General features: G+C 43.7%; 1 long non-coding RNA gene across 1 annotated transcript; it reads right to left on the reverse strand.

Moving 5' to 3' along the window:
• Window positions 1-22,562: 22,562 nt before the first annotated feature.
• LOC135181122 (uncharacterized) lies at window positions 22,563-23,471 on the reverse strand. The gene is made up of 2 exons (XR_010304736.1): window positions 23,046-23,471; window positions 22,563-22,861 (listed from the first exon to the last, which is right to left on the reverse strand). It is a non-coding gene; the product is annotated as an uncharacterized LOC135181122 (long non-coding RNA).
• Between the last annotated feature and the right edge of the window lie 717 nt (window positions 23,472-24,188).

Genomic DNA, 24,188 nt, shown 5'->3' on the forward strand with positions numbered 1-24,188 from the left:
GACTGTATTGATAGACAGGGTTGTTCTGGCCCAGATGCAGAAGCCTGCACTTTCTCTTGTTGAACCTCTCCAGCCTGTCCAGGTCCTTCTGGATGCCATCCTGTCCCTCTGGTGTATTCACAGTACCACTCAGCTTGGCGTCATCTGCACATCAGCAGGTGGTGTCTCAATTCCACTGTATCATTGATAAAAGTATTACACAGCACAGGTCACTGTACGGACCCCTGAGGGACAACACTTGTCACTGCTCTCCATCTGGTCTTCAAGCCGTTCAGCACCACCATCTGGATGATACATAGTTTGTATCCCATGATGTACCTTATAAATGTCTTCTGCAAAAGCTGAGCTCATCTTCGTTTTGGAGTTGCTCAGAGAAACAAGCTGTGGGTCCTTACATGCATGTACGTGCCATGGACAGCACCTGCAGAAACGGTGCAACTGACTTCGGTCAGTTTTCTCTGCATGGCTGAGACCAAAAAAAAATAATGGAATTATTCCTAATTGGTTTTGAGAAAAAAAAAAAACTAACAATAATAAATTGCCCAAAACAACCATTGTCTTCTTTCTTTCGTTCACAGAAAGTGGTTTCAGTGGGGAAAGGGGGAAAGAAAATGGGCTGGAAGGGAAGAAAGACAAAAAAAGCTGTGTTTGGGATGGCATGCAGGTAAGGTAAAAAGCCCTGTAGTCGAGTTCAGCAGCCTACAGTTTCACAGGGAAGAAGAAACAAAGCCAGCAGGCAGGCCATGGCGCTACTGTGGGAGCTACTTCCAACACATACACATATGTGCTAGTTTGAAGCAGGCTAGAATGTTTTGGTAAGAAAAACTAGATGATAGGCTGTGAAAGGAAAACAATGGTGATGTCTCCTTCCCTCAGAGTCTCGCTGAAGAAGAATGTAAACATTAGATAACACTCTCACCATTTTGTCTTCACTTTCTGGCTGGGCTCTGGCTGAGCTGCATCTCCCTAACCTCATCTTCCACTCACCTTTGCTTCTTAATCTCTTGGCTGAACCTCTATTCTTCCTTTGGACTGGGGTAAGGTTGAGAGGGGCAGAGGGAAGGTGCAGGGGTGGTTGAGAGCCCCTCCTGGGGACTCTGGTTTCTGGGAGGGGAGTTGTGTTTCTGTATTACCTTTTCATTTGTATATAACTGTATATATTGTAAATATCTGCTTGTATATTGTGCTAGCTGTAAACAAATAGCTTCACTTATATTCCCAGAGCCGTCTGAGTCTAGTCTGGGTATTACTAAAGTGTGTGTGGGGGGTAACATCCAAACCACCACAACATAGTGGAAAGAGAAGCAGCAAGTTAGGGCTCTCAGCCAGCTGTGTGCTTGTCCCAGGCACGCAGGCAGGCCTTTGAGGGTTTGTTTCCGTGTCATGTAATGTATAGGCATAGAGCTCTTGTTGTGGGGCACTCCTTCTTTCCTGCTCCCTCTTTCCCCCATCTCTCCATCCCCAGAAGTTTTAATGGGGGAATAAGATGGTGCAAAAAAATGTTTTCCCCCACCCTTCAGGCTTGAAAGGGGGAAAAATCAAAGGCATCTTTTCCACACGTGTACTGACTCATAGGGAAGCCTACTTAGAAGTCGACTGGTGGTTGGCTGGATTCTTCTTGCTCAGTATAAATGGCAAGTGGACACTTAGTCTAGAAAAAGCATAAATGGAGCAAGGAAAAAGCACAAAGTTCCTGCCTTGACAGAGTTCCCACCTTTAAGGAGTTCCTACCTTTACAGAGTTCCCATTTTGGACTGTATCACAGTATCACAGTATTATCAGGGTTGGAAGAGACCTCATAGATCATCAAGTCCAACCCTTTACCACAGAGCTCAAGGCCAGACCATGGCACCAAGTGCTACGTCCAGTCCTGCCTTGAACAGCTCCAGGGACAGCGACTCCACCACCTCCCCGGGCAGCCCATTCCAGTGCCCAATGACTCTCTCAGGGAAGAACTTTCCCCTCACCTCCAGCCTAAATCTCCCCTGGCACAGCCTGAGGCTGTGTCCTCTTGTTCTGGTGCTGGCCACCTGAGAGAAGAGAGCAACCTCCTCCTGGCCACAACCTCCCCTCAGGTAGTTGTAGATAGCAATAAGGTCACCCCTGAGCCTCCTCTTTTCCAGGCTAACCAATCCCAGCTCCCTCAGCCTCTCCTCATAGGGCTGTGCGCAAGGCCTCTCCCCAGCCTCGTTGCCCTTCTCTGGACACGCTCAAGCATCTCAATGTCCCTCCTAAACTGGGGGGCCCAGAACTGAACACAGGACTCAAGGTGTGGCCTAACCAGTGCAGGCTACAAGGGCAGAATGACCTCCCTGCTCCTGCTGACCACACCATTCCTGATGCAGGCCAGGATGCCACTGGCTCTCTTGGCCACCTGGGCACACTGCTGGCTCATGTGCAGGTGGGTATCAATCAGTACCCCCAGATCCCTCTCTGTCTGGCTGCTCTCCAGCCACTCTGACCCCAGCCTGTATCTCTCCATGGGGTTGCTGTGGCCAAAGTGCAGCACCCTGCACTTGGAGCTATTCAAGCCATCCTCTTGGACTCTGCCCATCTGTCCAGGCAGTCAAGGTCCCACTGCAGAGCCCTTGTGCCCTCCAACCCAGCCACATCTGCCCCCAGCTTGGTGTCATCTGCAGACTTGCTGATGACTGACTCCATGCCCTCATCCAGATCATCTATGAAGATGTTAAAGAGGATGGGGCCCAGCACTGATCCCTGAGGGACACCACTAGTGACAGCTGCCAGCTGGATGTGGCACCATTCACCACCACTCTCTGGGTCCAGCCCTCCAGCCAGTTCCTAACCCAGCACAGAGTGTTGCCATCCAAGCCATGGGCTGACAGCTTAGCCAGCAGTTTGCTGTGGGGGACAGTGTCAAAGGCCTTGCTGAAGTCCAGATAGACCACATCCACAGGCCTCCCCACATCCACCAAGCAGTCACCTGATCATAGAAGGAGATCAGGTTGGAGAGGCAGGATCTGCCCTTCCTAAACCCATGCTGGCTGCACCTGAGCCCTTGGCCATCCCTCAGGTGCACAGTTATCGCCCCCAAGATAACCTGCTCCATCAGTTTCCCTGGCACTGAGGTCAGGCTGACAGGTCTGTAGTTCCCAGGTTCCTCCATCCCACCCTTCTTGTGGATGGGGACCACGTTGGCAGTTTCCAGTCTCCTGGGACCTCTCTGGTGAGCCAGGACTGCTGGAAAATGATGGAGAGCAGCTTGGCCAGCTCAGCTGCCAGCTCTCTCAGCACCCTGGGATGGATCCCATCTGGTCCCATGGACTTGTGGGTGTCCAGGTGGCTCAGCAGGTCCTGAACTAATTCCTCATGAATTTCCAGGGGAACACACTGCTCCCCGACCCCATCCCCCAGTTCAAGAGGCCACTTGCCCTGAACTCCTCCCTCCTTACTGTTGAAAACTGAGGTGAAGAAGGCATTCAGGACCTCAGCCTTTTCTTCATCATCAGTTATGGTGTTCCACCTCTGGTCCAGTAAGCAGTGGAGGCTCTTCTTGCCCTTCTTTTTAGCACTGATACATTTATAAAAGTGCTTTTTGTTATCCTTCACAGAGGTGGCAGCCTAAGTTCTAGCTGGGCCTTAGCCTCTCTAATTTTTCTCCTGCATAATCTGGCTACCTCCTTAAACACATCAGGAGAAGCCTTCCCCTCGTTCCAGAGGTGATACACCCTCTTTTTTTTAACCCAATTCCTTCAGGAGCTGTTTGCTCATCCAGGCTGGTCGCCTTCCCTGCCGGCTCATCTTTGGGCACATGGGAACTGCCAGCTCCTGTGCCTTCAAGAGCTCCTGTTTAAAGTAGGTCCAACCATCCTGGACCCCTTTGTTCCCAAGGACTGCTGCCCAGGGGACTTTGCAAATAAGTTTCTTAAGCAAATGGAAGTTTGCCCTCCGAAAGTCCAAGGTGTGGGTTTTGTTGTAGTGCCTCCCTACCTCCCTGCATATTGAAAACTCCACTAACTCATGGTCACTACACCCCAGGCAGCCTCCCACTGCCACATCTCCTACCAGCCCTTCTCTGTTGGAGAGCAGCAGGTCAAGCTGAGCTTGACCCCTAGTAGGCTCACTTAAGAGCTGGGTCATGAAGCTGTCCTCCATGCACTCTAGAAATCTCCTGGACTGCCTCCTCTCTGCTGAATTAAGTTCCCAGCAGATATCTGGCAGGTTAAAGTCACCCACAAGGACAAGATCTGATGATCTTGAGACAGCCTCCAGCTGTCTGTAAAATATCTCATCTGTTTCCTCATCCTGATTGGATGGTCTGTAACAGACTCCAACCAGGATGTCAGATTTGTTAGTCCTTCCTCTGATTTTAACCCACAAGCTCTCAACCCTTTCGTCCCTCACCTCTAGCTCAGTGGCAAGGAGTGACTCCCTAATATACAGAGCCACCCCTCCTCCTCTTCTCCCTTGCCTATCTCTCCTGCAGAGGCTGTATCCCCCCCAGTATAGCAGCCCAGTCATGCCTGTCATCCCACCAAGTGTCTGAAATGGCAACTATCTCATAGTCACCCTGGTGGACCAGGACTTGCAGTTCCTCCTGCTTGTTACCCAAGCTGCGTGCATTGGTGTAGTTGCACTTCAGCTGGGCTCTGGGTTCCTCAATTGTCCCTAGTTTCTGTCCCACTGTCTCCTTCTCAGAGAGAGTAATTGCCTCACCCACCTCCTTCAGATCTAGTTTAAAGTCTGCCTAATGAGCCCTGCCAACTCCAGTGCCAGGACTCTCCTGCCCCTCCTAGACAACTGCACCCCATCAGGATCAAGCAGGTCTGGCTCAGTAAAAGTTCCCCCAAGGTCGAAGAAGCCAAAGTTTCACTGCTGGCTCCATCCCTTGAGCCAGTTGTTGATGTCATAGGTTCTGCTGTTCCTCTCTGTGAACTCCCTTGCCACAGAGGGAACTGAGCAGAACACCACCTGTGCTCCTGCCCCATCTATCAATTTCCCCAGGGCCTTGAATTCCTTTTTAATTGCCCTGATGCCCTTCTTCTCAATCTCACCCCTGCCAGCCTGTATTACCAGCAAGGGGTAATAATCAGAGGGCTGGATTAGGTTAGGGAGTCTCCTGGTGATGTCCCTAACCTGGGCACCAGGAAGGGAGCAGACCTCCCTTGTGAGATGGGTTGGGAAAGTGGACTGTGCCCACTTTTGGACTGTCCCCTACTTCTGCACCATTCTGTGCAAGCCTGCGAGCTCAGCAAATCCTTAGGTCCCTCTGAGAGAGAATCACCACAAGCACCCGGACCTGGCTTCTCCCAGACTGCACCATGCAGCCTGACTTCCTACTTACTACCTGAGCTGTGGAAGAAGCCAGCAGTTTGGCTTTCCCCCTGTGCTGCCAGAGCAGTGCCGTTTCCATGAATCTTTGTCTTGTGGAAGCTCTGTCTTGAGATACTTTTGACTTTGCAGGATCTTTCCACTCGCCTTGGATTTTTGCTGCTCGGATCCACATGATTGGATATTGCTTGCAGTTTCAGAAGGCAGCCGAGACACAGAGAAATCCAGCAAGGGATCATCACCAGTTTCCTATCTCACCTCCATGAGTAAAGTCTGCTGTTCCCTTAATTCTCTGCTCAGCCTAATTTATAAGTGGGTAAAACTGTGTTTGCAGCTTAACCTTTTCCATTTTCTGGCTTCCCTAAATCTCTAAATTTGCCTATAAGCATACTTTGAAAATTTCCCAACTGAATTAGAGCCTGTAAACAAACCTTAACTAGTTATGTGTATAGTTTAGGGGTGGAGTTTTGGGGAAAATAAAAATAATTGTTTTTATAATTCCTGCCTCAGCCAGTTAATACTCAAACCCCTATAGCTCTCCACCATGGGCTCCACTGCCTTTGCTGGAGTTTTTCTGCTCAAAGAGGGAGCCATAGCTGAAACTCAAACCCTGCTGCCCCGTCCTTGGCAAACAGCCTTGGTTTCCTCTGCAGCTCTTCAGTGAGTGCCTCATGCAGATACTTGTGTTCAGTGCAGGGTCATGAGGCTGTTCCCTGTGCCTCAACAGAAAGAAGAAGACAGAGCAATGAAATATTGGTTGTTTGGGGAATAAGTTTTGGAATGAACTGAAGATGAGTTAGAAATCCCACTTTACCCACTGTGAGCTCCAACGCCAGTACTGGAGTTAAACTTCTGTATATTACTTGTGAAGCTAGAGCCCCAGGCCTGCGTCTGCACTAAAAAGAGGTTGTTGTGAGAATCATGTTAGAAAATTCTTTGAATAGAGTTACTTTATATAATTAAAATATTCCTTTTTTTTTTTTAAGCAGGTATTTCTATGCCAGTTTGCCCCCCCCCCCCCAAAAAAAAAAAAAAAAAAAAAAAAAAAAAGAGGAGGCAGTATTACAAGGAAAGCATCACAGCTGTGTCAGTTAGGGAAATTGTAACTTCTTTTCTCACTCTGTCAGAGTTGTGTCAGCAGCACTTTCAAGCTGAGATCAGCACCAAAAGAGGCAAAGCCCTGTGTCAGAGCACAAGACTTGTTGGCGCCAGTCCCCCACCCTGAACACGTTTGCTTCTGCCCTTCATAAAGGGATTGGAAGCTAAAGAGGCTGCTGCAGAGGCTCAGAGCCACCTTTCCCTGAAGCTCTGATGCCTTTCTTCTCTCTGAGTGTAATTTCTGGAAGTATTTCTTAAGTTACAAGAACTAGATAGGCTTGCAGATGTGACAGGCTTCAACTGTTAGAAGACTTTAGCAGAGCAGAGAACCTGGCTTATTTAGCTTTAGACTGAAGCTAAACTGCACCTGATGTGTGCATGTACAAAACACAAATTATGTTGGTTTTAATGTAAATTTTAAGCTGACTCTTTTTTGTTCCCTTTATTGGTAACATTAAGCTCGAAATACATGGCAGAAATCATCTGCTGGAGAGAAATTCAGTCATCTTGCCTGCCACTTGCAACTGAAGGCTCAGTCTTTGAGAATTTCACTGCATTTCAATATGTATGAGATATTCTGCTGTTTTTATTGGAAAAGCTTACAAAGAGTGGCTCACAATGGAAAGGAAAATGTTTGATCTTCCATATGAGAGCTCATTTGCTGCTACAACTGTGGCCTTTTAAAACATGACTGAAAACAGACCTGGTTTAATAGAATCACATTTACTAATACTCATTACTTGTGTAGCACTTTGTATGCAAGGATTTGGCATATTTCACAAGTATCAGTCAACCTTCAGAGCCAGGCTGCAGTGCATGCAGCACAGAGTCACTAAGCTCATTCTCTACAGAGACAAACCGAGCTCCCTGGCTACTCTGTAGGGCCAACCACTGAGACAAGGCTGTCCACACCATTGAAATGCAGATCACTTGGATGTTCCTTTTATGGGAACAAGAGAGATGGGATATTACAGGAAGGCTAGAGAGGGCCTTCTCACAAGGGTGTCTGGAGAGAGGACAAATTGGAATGGTTTGAAGCTGAGGCAGAACAGGGTTAGACTGGAGCTGAAGAAGTTCTTCACAACGGTGGTGAGACTCTGGAATAGGCTGCCCACAGCGGTTGTGGCTGCCTCCTGTCTGGAGGTGTTCAAGGCCTGGCTGGATGAGGCCTTCAGCAATTTGGTCTATTGGAGGGTGTGGAGGTTTCTTCCAAGCTAAGCCATCCTGTGATTTAAGTTCTAAGTCTTGCTGCCTGATAATGGTCTCTGGTCAAGTCCATCTACTAGTACAGACGTAATCATAATGTTCCCAGCACAAATCACGATGCCATCAGTGGGTACCTGAACTAATCTGGGTTCTGCAAGCAGTATGGCTCAAAGCAGCATGCAGTAATCCTAATGGAGCAGAGACCTAAGGATCTTTACCTCTGCTTGCTCAGAGCTGTATTCTCACTTCACCTCAGGGGAACACAATTTCCCACAGTAAGGCAAGTAGGGAGCATCTGCTTTTGCAAAATGGGCAGGATGGAACATAAAATATATGTAGAAGTACATTAATGGATGAGAGATCAGAGGAGTTACTTGGGCAGTCCCCATGTGTGTAGGAAAGTGGTAGGTGCTGAGAGGCTCTACCACATAGAGCTTTGAATCAAGGTGGCCAGAGTGGCCAGGAGTTGCAGCCCAGTGAGATAGATTTGCAGTTAGAAGTTCGTGGAGGGATGCCACACTGAAACAGGGGAAGACTGTGAGGATTTCTCCCAACCTGCAGAAGCAACATAGGATGGACTAACTGCAACCTTCATGCTCTGTCCTTCTGTGCTGCTCCAGGGAGAAGCGGCAGAGAAACTGGGAGAAAAGGTGAGCACAGGGAGAGAGGAGGGGGGAAAGGTGCTTTTAGGATCTGGGTTTATTTCTCATTGCTCTGCTATGATTAATTTGGTAAATTGTTGTTGGTTTGGAGGTTTAGACTGAATTTCGCTGTTTCCCCAACTTGAATCCGTTCTTTGTCCATGACCATAACTGCTGAGAGCCCTCCCTGTTCTTTGCCTCAACTCTCAAGGTATTTCTGTTATATTTTCTCCTCCCCATTCCACTGAAGGATCAGGAGTGAGCTTGCAGTTATGTGGTGCTTTGTTACCAGCCAGGTGGGCTCAAACCATAACAGAAAAGGGACGTGAGAAGACAGAAACTGAAACAGGAAGCTGTTTAATGAGAGCTTATTAAGAGCTCAACCTCTTGGGAGAGAGGTGAAAATATGGAAAATAAGAAAGGGAAGGCAATGGTAGTTGCTGTTGGGAAGACTTGAGGATGTTATGGGATTATGCAAAATTAATAATCAAGATTAATATTTATTTCCAGGTGAAGATTGTTAATAACGATGACAATTGTTTATTAACATTAAACCTTACCAGAAAACTTATTTACAATGTTCCAAATGCACGGTTTGGGTACTTACACACAGAGGGAACAAGCAAACTAGCAAATAACTAGCAAATGCAAACTTTAAAATTGGAAAGTTTCTTACTTTCAATTATATCACTTGCACACCAGTGAACTTGAGAGGCTCCTTTCTGCTACAATGGAATCTAGTTACAGCATTTCTTAGAGAGTGGCTTTGAATGTTTACTCACAAAATAGTATTGGACAGTACCCAAAACTTGAAGAGTGTTCTATCAGTGTCTTGAAAGTCATTGCAGGCAAAGCAGAGCATAATGGAAGAGGGCAGAGCAGGCACAGTGAAAGCGAAATCGAAAGCATGCATCTGGAAGTGCCTATTTATTGTTTTGCCCAAATGTAATGGCTGCCTTGGCCACACAAATTCACCAATTAGAATGGCACTTTACCAAATCTGACCCTACCAGGTGAAGTCAGGAGCTTACTCTCCCTTATTTGTGAAGAACAAGTCTGGGCAAGTCTTGGACCCTCAAAGTGGGTGTCTCCAAGCCTTTTATCTTCTCCCTGTGCTCTGCTTCCTCCCTCACAGCAGAGGGAAGGGACCATGGGATCATTCCTGGGCAAGCCAGGACGTGTATCTTCCATGACAGAGTAGCACTATTTTGGCTCCTCTCTGCAGCAGCTGTTATTCAGCCACCCCACATCCCTTTCTTCTTCTGGAAGCAACAGAAATACAGCAAAACAACCCCCTGAGTTTCTAGAGGTATGGTCTGGTTTGGGGATCTTTTTCTCAAGTGCTGCGATGAAGGGACGGGGAGGCAGCTTGATGCAAGCTAAGTTCCAACTTTATTAGGCAGCATACAGGACTTAGATACTTTGTCAGAAAGCATCAGAAGGCTTAACATTTTTACATATTGAATAGTCATTTTATCACATGCAAAAACGTCTCTTCTTCCAATCTAAATTCTTGTCTGCCACATCTACTTCCCCGTGGAGCAGATCTTTAGCACATTCATCAGATAAGAAGGACAGGCATATTCATAAGATGGCAGGACAGTCTCCTTGCCTCTCCTAATCAGATCACTCTGACTCCGATAGTTTGTGCCCAAGGCTTGTGTTGCCACTGACCCTGATTGACAATTGTTCTTCAATAACGACCTGCATTCCCACACTCAAGAACCACCTATCTTTGGCAGTTGACCACTGTTCCCTGGCGTCTAAGCTGATTGGTTGAGAAGCTGGACTCAGTTTAAGCCACATTGCAACACTAATGTAACTATGTCACCCTTGGGGCTCAATCCATCTCTCTGCACAGTAGCAGGTGGACATAGAACCATGTTTCTCATCTTCAGCATGTAGACTTGTTTAAACTCCATTTATTTCATATTTTGATTAATATCTATATGGATAAACTATTCAACTACAAATATCAACTGAATTAGAGCAACTTCTCAGAACCCCCTGCACCTACCAGAACAAATTAAATGCAGAGCCAGTTATAGCTTCCTTTTGAGCCTCATGTGTATGTCCACATGGCTTTTAGTGATGGTGCATTGTGCATAGGCACATGCAGAACTAGTTCCAAAAGATGCTCTCACATGAAATACTTGGGGGTTAGGCGTCTGCTGAACATTGTCTTAAACTGAATTTCAAACCAGTTAGTGGGGAGTTTGGAACACGTAAGGAGACAACCAGTCACCTAAATATAGTTATAGACTCATAGACTCTGGAACAGATCTTATCAAGTCCAACTGTCAACCCAACTCCAACATGGCCACTAAACCATGTCCCACAGTGCCGTGTCTCCACATTTCTTGAACACCTCCGGGGATGGTGACTTCACCACCTCCCTGGGCAGCACATTCTGATCCCTGACTGCTCTTACAGCAAAGAGGGTTTTCCTGCCATTTAATGCCTTTGAAGACCTCATAACCATGAAGAATAAAAATCAAGCCTGAGATTGAAGGCATTAGCTTAGTTCAGTTTCTGTCCCTTTGTAATTTCCTCTGTTTCTCCTCAATTTTTATTTCTACTGTGACTTGCTGATGACCTTTCACACTAAGAAAACCCCCACACCTACAGGTGTTCCACCTATCCATATACAGAACAAGTAATCAATAGGTGCAGAGAGGGGAGTGTGCTATTGCTTGTTGTGTGGCAATATCATTTCATAGGTAGAGCATGAAAACTGACTTCCAGACTGTCATATTTTGTGTGCACATCCACTCAGATAACAATGATAAGTACAGCTGCAAAGTCAGAGATGCAGGCACCATATCAGGTAGCTACGGCAACATGGATCACCAGGAGAAAGCAGGAGCAGAAACACCTGTGGCAGTGACAAAAGCAGGCAGTGGAGGGGGAAGCTGTAGGACCAGATCCTCCTTTCCTTCCACCCCTATCCCTGATCAATCTGATTACTTTTCAGCTGCCTTATCTATGTGAAATTGTATCTTCCACTGGGACAGCTTTAACGGACTAGGACAACCTTAATGGCATCAACAGAAGGTACAGAGTTAAGTGATTTGCTCTGTTTGTATTTACTGAAGTCAGCTGATTTCAGTGCAGTATCACCAAGATTAAAGTGCCAGCAAGGAAAAAGAGTCCAGAGCTCCTTGCCTTCAATCCTTTGGAATAAGAAGAGCATAAAACACACCCACAAAGTACTTCCTTGGAAATTAATGAGCTAGAAAGAGTCCACTTGAGAGGGAAGTTTTGAATTATGGGGAAAGAGTGGGCAATTTTGTTTTTGATGGTCAAATTCTCAGTGGGTCTAAGCAAACTAGAAGCTACAGAAGCCTGGTATTTATGAGCCAAAACACAGACCAAGCCTGGAAATGGCAAAGTTCTGCAGAAATATCTATTATTGAAAAGAAAACATCATCACTTCATACTGTGAAAATTACAAAGCAAGCCTGACAGAGTGTCACCGGACCAGCTTTCTTGACTTATTCATACACAAACATGAAACTGGAGACAACCCCTCAGCAGGAGTCTTCAAGTTTTCCCTGCCACTACATGGAGCTTCTCTGTGAAGGATTTAATCTGAAGTCAAGGCAACAGGAGCACAGTGGAGTTCTGATTACCCCAGTTCTGCAGGGTGAGACGATCTTTTAAACCAAAGATCACTCTTCGAAGATGAGTGAGCATCACCTTTGGAAGGTTTGTATATACCCAAGCATGGATTTTACATTTTGTCACTAAGCCACCCATGCTGTTCTAATGAATTCTCCTAAAATTAAAGGATCAGGTGAGGAGATGAAGGTCAGATGACAAATCAATGTCAAGTCAGTGCTGGGACAGGTGACAGTTTTACCAAAGCCCTGTTCAACTGTGAGGTATTAAGGATGCCAGAGGTTAATCTGCTTTCTGCCTTTTTTTTTTTTTTTTTTTTAATAAATTACCTGGGGAGCAAGGTTCTTTCTGGACTAGTAACTTTTTTTTTTTTTCTTTTAGTATTTAGATCACAACTCCTAAAGACTTAGCTATATTTTGACAGGTACTGACAAAGAGTGCCATGGAATTGTGACTCAGTTGTCACCTTCAGCACTTTCAAGCTGAAAAACTCAAGATGAGTGCTAGGTACTAATTAGAACTGTTATATTAGGAAAGCAAATACAATGGTGTCTAACATTAAACAAAGCACACTCCTCATCACAAATGGTTTCTTTTGTGTGCGGGTTAGGCTAAAAAAAATCATTTTGCATGCTAATGAGACACAAACAATAATTGCCAAAGTAACTAGTTTCACGCAATTACAAAGAGGACACAAAAAGCTCCATTGTTTGTTGTCTTATGATATTTTTATGCTAATGCTGCACTCAGTAATTTGGGGATTTCATTTGTAGCGCAGTGTGCAATTTAGGTTTTGTGTATGTGAAGGTGAAGGCTTCTGATGAGGGTAAAGGGTAGGAGTGAGGCAGCCTGAGTGTGCAGAAGTACAAGAAATGGCTGCTCTCGGGCAAAAAAATTGGGCAGCTAGAAAAGAGAGGGGGAAATAAAACAACGGTGAAAAAGGGGGTGTTTCCTTCCTGAGAAAGAGGGAAAGCAGAGCAAGGAAGAGTGAGATTGTAGGATCTGGGAAGTGCACAGCCCAGCTAACGAATATCACTAAGCTGACACATCCTGTGGCTTGGAATGCATGACAAACCCAGGAGTAGCACAAAGATCTGAGGAACCATGGAAAATTAGAGAGCAAAAAGTCAGATGGTTAAGTAGTTAAAAATAAAAAGTTTGGGGCCCTGCTCTTCCCTCCAAGGGTCTCCCATTACAGCCCATGCAAACCATTTAAAATCCTGTGAAAGAAAGATTGGACTCCTTCTATTTCAGGGTAGGCACTGACTGCTCCAGCTGAAATTTCGCCCATGTTTCTGTGATTTGTCCTTTCATCTTACAGTCACTTGTCTGCAAATTAAGTGGGTAAAAACATACCATATGGCACTTCCCCCCCCACTCTGATTCGCTCCAGCTTTTAGTTGGTTATTTTCTAATTGAATAAAATACCATATGGTAGAACTAGGCTTTTTCAGTAGCTTAAAGAAATCAGCATTGCTCAGAATCTTTATGCCTCTTTGTGCCTAAAGGAAACCTGCCGTTGGAAGCAGAAATACCATGTTAAGGTCAGGATTGAATATATTCTGCTCTAAAGAGCATTCTATACATTGTTATCAAGGGATATGGAACCTTATGTTCTCGTTTCTTTTAGGAAAATATGGTTTTTTGTAAGGCCCATGCCACTCTGAAATGGAACTTGCAGCAAGGTCTAATGCAGAGAGCACAGAACTGGCACGATGGTCAGAATTCATTTGCTCCCAGTGACAGTCACTCTCCCTCCATTTACCATGACATTAAGCATTGCTGCAGACCTCTCCCTCCTGTCTTTTTCCCTCTGTGTTGTGCTAGCAGTGTTGGTACAGGAAACAAATTTGAAATCAATACATGTTGGTACTGTTAGATATTGTAATGTTTTGTGTTGTTTGTTTTAAATCACATTAATCTCACTATAACTAGCTGAGCCCAGCAATTCCACCCTTTCATCCTGTGTACAATTTCTTTTCCCATCACCAGCCTTTTGAATGTATTTTCCATAATAATATATCCTTCTACTATTGTTGATCTCTTCAGCATATTCACACAAACACACACATACCTTTCCCCATTTCCTTTTTGTTTATGGCTTTTATTTGGAAAAATCATGAAGTCTCCAGGAAAATGCTTTCCAGGTTTTCTTCCTACTCTGCAGCCTTTCAGAAATATTACCAATTGCTATGTGAATAATTGATTCATGGCTGTCACAGCATGGAGGTGACATTGTACCTTCTCACTCTTCTTCCCCACCCCCTGGTGCTCCTTTAACCTTTTCTTCTTCTCTTAGTCTTTGTTGAAATAAAGAGAATCATTTAGATTTGGGCAGCTTTGGGATCTACCCATGCCAAGCAACTAGCAAACAAAGACAGAAGAATTATTCCTATTAGGAAAATTTACCGTAGGTGGTGTCACTATCACTGATTGATTTAGCACAAACACTGTGATAATTGAGAAATACATAATCAACATTTTGTTTAATTGGCACAGTACATTTGCTATATAAAGACTATTTAATTCTCTGGACAATTAAGTCTGTACAAAAACACATCTGAAGGAAAAAGTAAGAAGCTTCTATGATCGCTACACATGACAAACTCCCCGTTTTATCAAGTTGGAAAGACACATTTAGTAGAATAGTCAAAGTCTAATTGGTCTGCTACAGTGGAGCATTAAATGCTAATTATGATTTGCCTTTTCTCTGCTGCTCTGTGATGACATTAAAATATGTTTTTTCTTTGTTTTTCTCCTTTTGCTTTGTTTTTACTGGCTTGTTTGAGCACACATGCATCAATGTCACAGCTGTATGCAACAAAAATGCAGGAGAATTGGGTGCAATACTTCGTGCCTCCATTGATAGCATATGTAGATAGGAATTAGACCACTTAACAGCAAGTCTAGGAAAAATGCTGCTTGAAACAAGATAATATTTTGGAAAACTCAAGGATATTTGGTATAATGTCTTCCTAAATTGGAGATTTATATGCAATCACAATCAATCTTAATAGATGTAGGAACCTCAGATGTTTTAAAAGGAAGCCCTAAGACAAATTAAACCAGATTTAATGTATTCCTTCTATTAGGCTGTAGAATGGGTCCTTATAAATAGTAAGAGTTAACACTAAAGCATTCTCAGCAAGTTATTCATGTGAATAGCCTAGGAAAGGCAGATCTCAGCAAACACACCCAGTGCAGAATAGGAGGGGTAGAAGTCAGAAGTGACCTCAGGAAAGATGCAGTGGTGCAGGTTCACACATACATCCATGGGGCAGAGCAGTTCGAAAAGCGCAGCGTGGTCAAACCACTTTGCAGATCCTTGCCCCAGTTTCTCAGGTCAAACTGAAGGGAAGTTAGAGATAGATGTCAGGAGGTTATGTGTTGGGTTTTCAAGCCTTGTTCTTGTATCTGGAGGTTCCAGCAGAGGCTGCAGTCAACGTTCCTCAATAAGAGAGTGCATCATAGAGTGTGTGTAGACTACACCTGGTCTGTTCTGAGGCTGCCACACTTGGATTACCTGGCTCAGATGAGTCAGTCTGGATTATCCTTTGCCCACTAGCTCTTGCTCACCCCTTGGAGGTGAAAATAGGGAGTGACCAACCTTCTCTTGGCACATCTGTGCACTTTCAGCAAAAAAACTGCAGCTGTGCCAGCCTCTGGCAAGGCAACAGGTGAAGAGAGGCATAGGAGACTGAAGGCTCCTCTCCCATCAAGTAGTTAGACTTGATGATCTTAGAGAGGTCTTTGTCAACCTTAAGGATTCCATGATTCTATGATTCAAATCTCCATAGATTACAAGGCCACAGACTGCCTGTCCTTTAAGCTAAGGGCTTTAAAACATTTGTCTGAGAGACGTAGCCAGGGACCTTCTCATGCTTGAGGTCAAATCCACGTGCCAATACAATCCTTAAGAAGAGAGGCGATGATTTGGAGGAAATCCTGAACTCCATACCCAGGAAGACAACACAAGAACCTAAGTGGACATCATCTGGCAGCAAGTGACCCACTGCTTAGCTGATCAGGGTCAGCAGAATGAAGCCCCTATTGCTTTTCACCTGATCAACACCAGAAAAAAATGTGTCACAACTGGGGGGACTGGCATTGCAGGGACACACAAGTTGGTAGCGCATGTTGAAGCCACAGTTACTGCTGCTGTACAAATCGCTAGCAGTCCTGTTAACCAGCTGACAATGCCAGATGAGTGTCTGTAAAGTATGTGTGGGTCATTGCCATGTACAGGAATCATTGCTGGTGCACTGCCTGTACTTGCACCCCTTCACCCACCACAGTCGTCTTCGTTTGCCTTTCATTTTGTTCAGGTGAAACCAAGTTTCCTGGGCCAGAGGCTGTTTCCAGCTGCCTTATATTTCACTATTCTGTCATCAATTCTTTCTTTTGCCTTTTTGATTTTTTTCTTCCTGAGATAATTGTCCTAGGACAAGAAACTTGGTCAAAAACATGAAGGGTTTCAGTAGGATACTTTGGCCAGGAGATGCTATAAAACTACTGCACATTTTCCTTTCCTCTTCAATAAAGGAGCAGATCACTTCATCCTGTGACTGGCCATCACCAACCTAAGGGACTGCTACCATAATTTTAGCTCCTCAAGCAGCCTTCCAGCCACTATCTCAATCCATCGTATGTCCAGGATGGCTTGCTCTACCATTTTATTTACGATGCAATCAAAGGCTGTAGGAGAGTGAGCAGTAACTGCTTTCCCAATGCATATATCCCCCCCCACCCCCACCTTTCTTTTAGCTCTACATTATAAACCTGTGAAAGTCTCCATTTTTTACCCTCTTCCTCTTTTCTTGTCCTCTTAGAAAGAGCAGCAGGGGGTAGATAAGATGTGCTGAATGCAAGTCTCTAGTTCATCTATATTTAGAGTATGTTTTGGAAGCTCTATTAGCACAAAATGTGTTAGTAACCCTTAAACAAAATGAGTTTCTTCAAAAACTTGTTTTGTTTTGTTTTCTTGTTTTGTTTTGTTTTGTCTTGGGTTTTGTAGCTTGGGCAACTATGATCATTCCTTACAGGAGAGGAAATAAGCACGCACCGGCAGCCTGCAGTGCAGTGCAGTGCAAAGTGGGAAAGACGAGGTGTTGTTTCAGCAGCATCACTGGCCCACAGTGGTACCAGAACTTTATCTTCCAGTGGGGAAGGACAGCTTCAGTGGCTCCAGGAGCTCTGGTGACAAGCAATCAAGCCAGCACCCAAAATAGCACCAGGTCTTATAATTATTCTTAATTAATAGTTGCTTATGGGAGATACCAGGAAGTGACAAATGCTGAATAGTTATTCATGAAATGCAGGTCAAAGATGCTTATATTTTCAGATCAGGAGAAATACACCAAGAGGAAGAGAGGGAAAGGAAATTAAAATAAAATAAACCTAAACATAACAACAACAATAATAATAGAAGCATACAATTTATACACAGCTCATGAAATGCAGAACAGCAGAAAAAAAGAGGGATGTAAATGGAGATAGGAGAAGGCTTGGGATTTTGGGGTTTGTTTGGTTGTTTTTTTTTCCACTGCAGTCACAAATTTTGCAGTCTGCAGCACCAGAAACAATGACAAGACATTGGATTTAGCATCAGAATTACCTGTTCGGTACTAGAAATGCATCTTCCAACCAACAGTGCATTAGCTGACTTCATACTGTAATTATAATGAATCTCTTATTGGACCCTTGCTTCTCTGGACAATGCCATATTGTAAGGACTAAATACATCATCAGTGAGCTTCATTCTTGTGTATTACACTAATATATCACTGGAATGACAACTACTTCTGATGATATATTAATGTAATACATCAGAAGTGTGGGGCTCCTATGGGGTATTACTCAGGGACAGGGGCCATCTAAAGAAAACAGACCCAGAGACAAATTCAGTTTAATTACTGAATGAAAGGGCTATCAGGAATGGGGCTGCACGTGGTACTAACACTCTTACATCATCCACGACATTAATTTGCAACCTCATTACATATTAATCTTGAAATTTTAGATAGCAATTGTAGGATTTAAATGTGCCTGCTGATGTGAGTGATTCTCAAACCATAACCCCCCCAATATTTTATAGTGATGCATGAATAATGCAGCTCTTTCATTCTGTCCAGATTACAGCAGATCAAATGTGCAGCTGTAAAACCAGATTTGGGGGAAAACAAACAAACCAACACCAAACAACAAACAAACACTGTGTGAAACTGTTTGTAGTCACCGGACAAACACCTGGACTGGCACAGTGCAATGGAGAGGAGACAAGTGGTATTTGCTTTTGTAGGCGGTTATGCAGCACTTTCTTGTGTATTATTTATTTTTAAAACTATCATAAAGCACAAGGAGTTCTGCTGGGCTTTGTCCTGGGTTGAGATTTTCTCTGGTTTGATTTGGTTTCATATTTCATTTTGTGTTGGTTTAGTTCAGTTTTAGTTGTTTTGTGGTTTAGCTGTTTTGGTTTGGTTTGGTTCGGTTTTGTACTTTGCTCTGTTATTGGTTTGGGATTGTTTTGGTTTAGTACTTTGTTTTGTATTGGTTTGGTGTGGGTTTGTATTTTGTTTTGTGTTGGTTTGCTTTGGTGTTGGCTTGGGTTTTTTTGTTGTTGTTTTGCATTGATTTGGGTTAGTATTCTTTTTATTTTGTTTTGTGTTGATTTGGTTTGGTTTACTACTTCATTTTGAAGTGGTTTGGTTTAGTACTGTGTTTTGTATTGGTTTGGTTTGGTTTAGCATTTTGTTTTGCATTGGTTTGGGTTTGTATTTTGTTCTGTGTTGCTTTGGGGTTTTTTATTTTGCTTTCCATTGGTTTGGTTTGGATTGATTTTGGGGTGTTTATTTCTTCATTTTTTGTATTGTTTGGTTTTGTATTTTCTTTTATATTGGTTTGGGTTTGACTTTGGTTGGTTTTGTTTTGTACTGGTTTGGCTTAGGTTTGTATTTTCTTTTGTATTGTTTTGTTATGTTTTGTATTTTGTTTTGTGTTGCTTTGGGTTTTATATGTTGGTTTGGTTTTGTGTTGGTTTGGTTTTGATTGGTTTAGTTTTGTACATTGTTTTGTACTTGTTTGGTTTGGCTTGGGTTTTTTTATTTTGTCTATATTGGTTTGGTTTGATTTGGATTTATTTGTGTTGTTTTGTTTTGGTGAGGAGTTTTACAGTTCTTTTCTGCAAGTAACCTTTTAGTTTTGTTTTGTTTTCAGAATTTCCCAGAGACTGAAGTGCTGAGTTCTGTTGTTCTTTAAGTTGTTGAATAAGATTCTGCCATGCTTTAAACAAAAGGACTTCCATAAGAGCATTGCAGTGTCCACCAGTGTGACATATACCCAGAGCCACCTTCCCCCTGCCCTCCTTCAACCTAATGTTAATGCTGCTCTATTGAAATTTATCCAGAGATCCCATTGATGCATTACAAATCAAATGGGCACCAAGCTGATATTGTTTAAACTACAGCTCCTGGCAGCCTTTTCTTTGATGCTTAATAAGATTCTAACCAAATGCTGATTTTTATTTTTCTCCTAGAACACAGCACACAGCACCAAGGCAGAAGCCGTCAGGTATGTTTGGGTTTATAAAGATGGTCCTGCACTCAGCACAGCTGCGGTGCTGCTCCTCGAGTGGACTATTTTGTTTAATAAGTATTTATCTATTGTTAATGTCTTTGGAGGATTCATCTTGGGGTTTACACTGAAGAAAAATGCAGGCATGTGAGGGCTTATGAAAAATGTCTCAGCAAGTGACAGGAAGCCTGAGCTGTGCTACCACAGCCTGCTTCACATGTGCAGCAGTCCACTGCTTGTCTTGCATTTATTATATTCCCTTGCTAGGCATTTTCTCTTTCTTCTTCTTTTTTTTTTTTTTTTTTTTTTTTTTGTTTTGTTTGGCTTTTTTCCTGAGATCCTTTGATACTATATACTATACTTTCAAATATCAAACACTGACAATAAATCTGAAAAGAGTGCCCAATGCAGAAAAAAAAAGACAAAACTAGTGATGGAAAATGTAGCTACAATAAAATAAAGAAGAAACCACAAAGATTTTTTTTTTCATCTAAATGGTGTGTGCATGAGGGAAGAGAATCAGAATTTGAAGGGAATTAACTGACCCCCAGCTCCACATCCCAATGATAGATGTCATTTTGGCTCACCAAGATGATGTACACACTATTTAGAAACATCTTCAAAGCTGTAGTGAGAAATTGTCCCAAGAAAAAATGAAATTCTCACAAAACAAAGTGTCCTTGGCTTGTGAGGAGAGTAAATTGTCTGCAGATCTGCCTATAGCTTGTCTTACCTGGTCTTTGTGGGCCTTATACCTGGGACGATAATAAATAATGTATTGCTGGCATGGAGAGAGGTTGTGGAGGTGTGGGAAATTAGCAAAAAGCCCCACTGAACCCATCAGGCAAGTTCCCAGGATAGGGAGATACTCGTTATTTTCTAATTAGTAACAACTTCTCCCCTTATCTGTCACTTAGTTCCCTTAGCCCAGGGTCTGAGCTGAAGGCAAATACATTGCGAATGCTCTTGTAGAATCTTCAGGATGTCAGGAGTAGTTGGAATTAAATTAGATCTCAGCTCTCACAAATTAATGGGTAACCTTGAGGTGTTGAACGTATCTGGTGTGTCAATACCATAAAGCTCAACAGCAGAAGGCTGAACTTTGCTTGCACACCATGTGGAGACTTTCCCCTGCGAGTCTTACGTGGTGAATTATTTACTAGTTATTGAATTAATCAGATTATTTTTACTTTTTTGGCACTTTTAAAGTCTGCTATTTAAAACCTGCTTACATGCTTCAATGGAGCGGGCATCGGCATGCCAAGGCTGCTCGTGGGTGAGCCAGCCCTGCTTGCTTCACACAAGGATTCCAAGGGGAAAGAAAAAGCCTGGTGAGTAAGCGAGCTGTGATGCAAACACCTTGCATAGCAGAAAGTGTCAGAGGGACAGGAAACAGAGGCTGGAGTGCATCAGCCTGGCTTGACTCAAGGCCTGAATGAATTCGAAACCTGACCAAGTCTGAATGGAAGAGTGGTCAGAAAGTAGCAGTAATTACTTCAGATTACAAAATGCTTCCTAAGACAACTGTAGAGTCTCCCTCTGACCCAGGACTACCCAGGCTGTATTTGGACAAAATCTGATGAGAAAGGTTGTAGCGGGGGTGGGGGCAGGGATGTGCACAATGGGGATTCACACTGTGTATGATGAAAGCAGGGAGGTACTAAAGCAGAATTGTATTCCGGTAACCAAAATCCCTGCCCAACATCATCCTTGTTTCAGAAAGTCTGATGAGTTAACGTATTCCATCACCTTGGGAGGGAAGCTGAGATAAGCAACTTAATTTATAAATGGATGGAACAAACTTGTTTAAAAATTCTCACTCGGTTACCATGAATCATGAAGGCCTATTAAACTAATTGCTAAGTAAATTTTAGTAGTATTACAGCAGATTTCGGTGAATTTATCATCAATCTAAAGAGATCTTTGGTGGTCTCATGCTGCCCCCCACAGATACGTCTCAGAACATTCATTATGCCGTAATTACAAAGTCTCTTTGAGGAGGCTAAATATCCCAAGACTCCTCTCATCAATTATTTTCACCTGTTAATTCATTTTGTGTGAGGTAATAACCTCGGCATAATAACAAATGTGCGAGTACTCCGATTTTGCAATTAAAAGCAGCAGGGCTCCTATTTTGATCATACAGACTGTGACATCCATCATAGAAAACAATTTGGGCTTAGCGGGATGACAGATGCCACACTGATGGCTCTACTAACTAACTGCCTGTCCTGAGAGAAAAAAAATGGTCCCGCTTCAGCCTGCAGCTGCAAGCTATCTGATAGCTGCTGACCAGGCAGCGGGGGAGAGCCCACAGTGCCTAAATTACCGCAAAGGTAATTTCACTTGGCAAAAGGAGGATTTCTGGAGCTGCAGATGCACGCATTCCAGCGGCTGCTGTAATTTGGAAACAAATAGTCCTCGTTTGAGAGGGGCTGGAATCGCTGCCAGCCTTCAGAGCTTTGTTTCTCGCCTTTCACACGAGGAGCACAGCATAAGCCTCATTATTTCTCCCCTTTCACATCTGATTAGCCACAAGGAGGCAAGGTGGTTATCTCTGCTTTCTTTAGGAGGGTTTCTTCCAACCTCTGGACAGGTGCCTAAATAATAGAAGAGTGCTCGTTTTAGCCTTTCAGTTTGTATCAAGGCTGAGTGAGCCCTGTCTGGGGATCGATCCCGCAACCACCACCCAGCGTTAAAGTGATATGGCCCCATATGAAACTTGCCCAAAAAACAGCGGAGCAAACTGCAGGCGCATGCAGCTCATTAGCCCTGGGGCCGACTCACCCAGGAAATAATTTGATGTTGAATTAATGACTTGGGGGGGGGGGGGGGGGGGGGGGGAAGTTGCTGGAGGAAGCGATGGGGTGCACACAGGCTCTGAAAAGGATCTGGCAAAGCGCAGCCAATTTATTTTCCTCGCTAAAGTGCTTAATGTGGTGCTTTAGTGTTGGTCAATTAGCTTAAAACATTTAGTGCCGAAATCCTGCACGCTGAGCAAACAGAACGGCTGATTAAGCCCCAGCTTTCCACCAGGAAACACACAATGTTGCCATCAAATCATATGAAATAGGGCAACACGCTCGGGGATTTGGGGATTGTTTGTGCTTTCCTCTTTTTTTTTGGGGGGGGGGGGTTTATTTTCCTCTTTTTTCTTGGCTTTGTTTCTTTGGGGTGTTTATTCCTTTCCCCTCCCCTCCTCCTTTTTTGTTTGGTTTTGGTTTCCTTTTTGTTGCTTTCTTCTTTTGGTTTGGTTTGGGTTTTTCCTTCTCCTTTTTATTGTTGTTTTCTTCTTTGTTTGTTGGTTGGATTTTCCTTTCTGATTTTTGTTTTATCCAGCAAGTCTCTGATCTGATGAGCGAGGTGAAGGGGATGAAGCTGGCCTGTTGAAGGCTGATGGGAGCAGCAGATGCATATGCGGCAGGAAAGCCACACTGCAGGAAGGAAGGTGGTGGGTATTGTCAGGATTATGTTTTCAGATTTCGGCATACTAACGCTGAGCAACAAAAGATCAGCAGAGGGCCAAAGGTTAAGTACAGCCTGAACTTTCTCAGTGGCTGTGCACCTTCAGATGAAAAGATAGCCCAGTTTATGACATCTGCAGACTACAATGCTCACCATTTCATGCTCCCGTCCCACATTCTCTGAGGACAAAGAGCTGTGCTTGGCTCCTTGGGAAAAATCCACTGTTTCTTACTCCATCATATTGCACTCATAAACCCTGTCAGCAATAAAGGACAGATGGGTAGGCACAGGCAGGGATGTGCAGCTAGTGCAGTACATAATCACAGCAGAACAGAGAGAAGCATTTCAGCCTTTCAATTGGCTCTTTATTCAGGAATCCGCACCTCATGGAGGTGAGGCTAATTCCCGGGACTGGGATAGACAGCATAGCTCGGGTTGTTTGCACAGCTTGCCCGGATACAAAAAGCAGCCTTCCCTAACCAGCTGCAGGATTTACAGTGCAGAAGGTGTGAGAGGGTTTTTTCCGGTTGTGTTTTTTGTTTGTTTGTTTGTTTTGGTATTTTTTTGTCTTTTGGTAGGATTATCCCGAAATAAAAGCAAACAAAAGAGATGAATCAAAACAAGTAAATTAGTATTACCCATCTTGGATGTTCTTTAATGCAAAGCTAATAGTTCCTGCCCTTTATGCACATGCTCCTACAGTAACTAATGTACAGTGGCCATCAACAAATTACGACTCATGACACTTTTGCTGCTGCAATATTAAGCCAAAAGTCCTACAGAGAAAATATATGGGTTTTATTACGAAATTGTTCTTGTTTACAATTCTAATATCCTCTTCATTATCTACTTTTCCAGACATTTTAGGCAGTTCTGAAGACCTGGGGCAGCACTAGTCCTGTCATAAAGAGAAATTAATGTTGTTAAAGATGGCCTAGCTGCCCTCTGGGACAGCTGAAGATGTGAAAATATAAGGTTCTGTTTTAAAGATGAAAATGATTAAAGGCACAGGCACCTTGCTCTTAGTGCAGCCACTAAAACTTTTAATAAAATACTTCAGCAGAAAAAAAGCTGCTTTACTTCTTCCACTGTAAGTCTGAAGAAGAAAAAAAAATGAGAGAGAGGGGAAAGGAGAGGGGGGAGAGAGGCAACTTTGTTCTATGAGAAGAGGCTTGCTTTAAGGACTAATAAGCGTAGAAAGGACCTCATCATTATAAAGAACCTATTCGTCTCAGCAACAGCTCACTTAATAAAGACTGGATGATAGAAAAAGCAGTGGAGCTGTCTCCAAATAGC

The sequence above is a fragment of the Pogoniulus pusillus genome, chromosome 14, assembly GCF_015220805.1.
Source record: "Pogoniulus pusillus isolate bPogPus1 chromosome 14, bPogPus1.pri, whole genome shotgun sequence".
NCBI lineage: Eukaryota > Metazoa > Chordata > Aves > Piciformes > Lybiidae > Pogoniulus > Pogoniulus pusillus.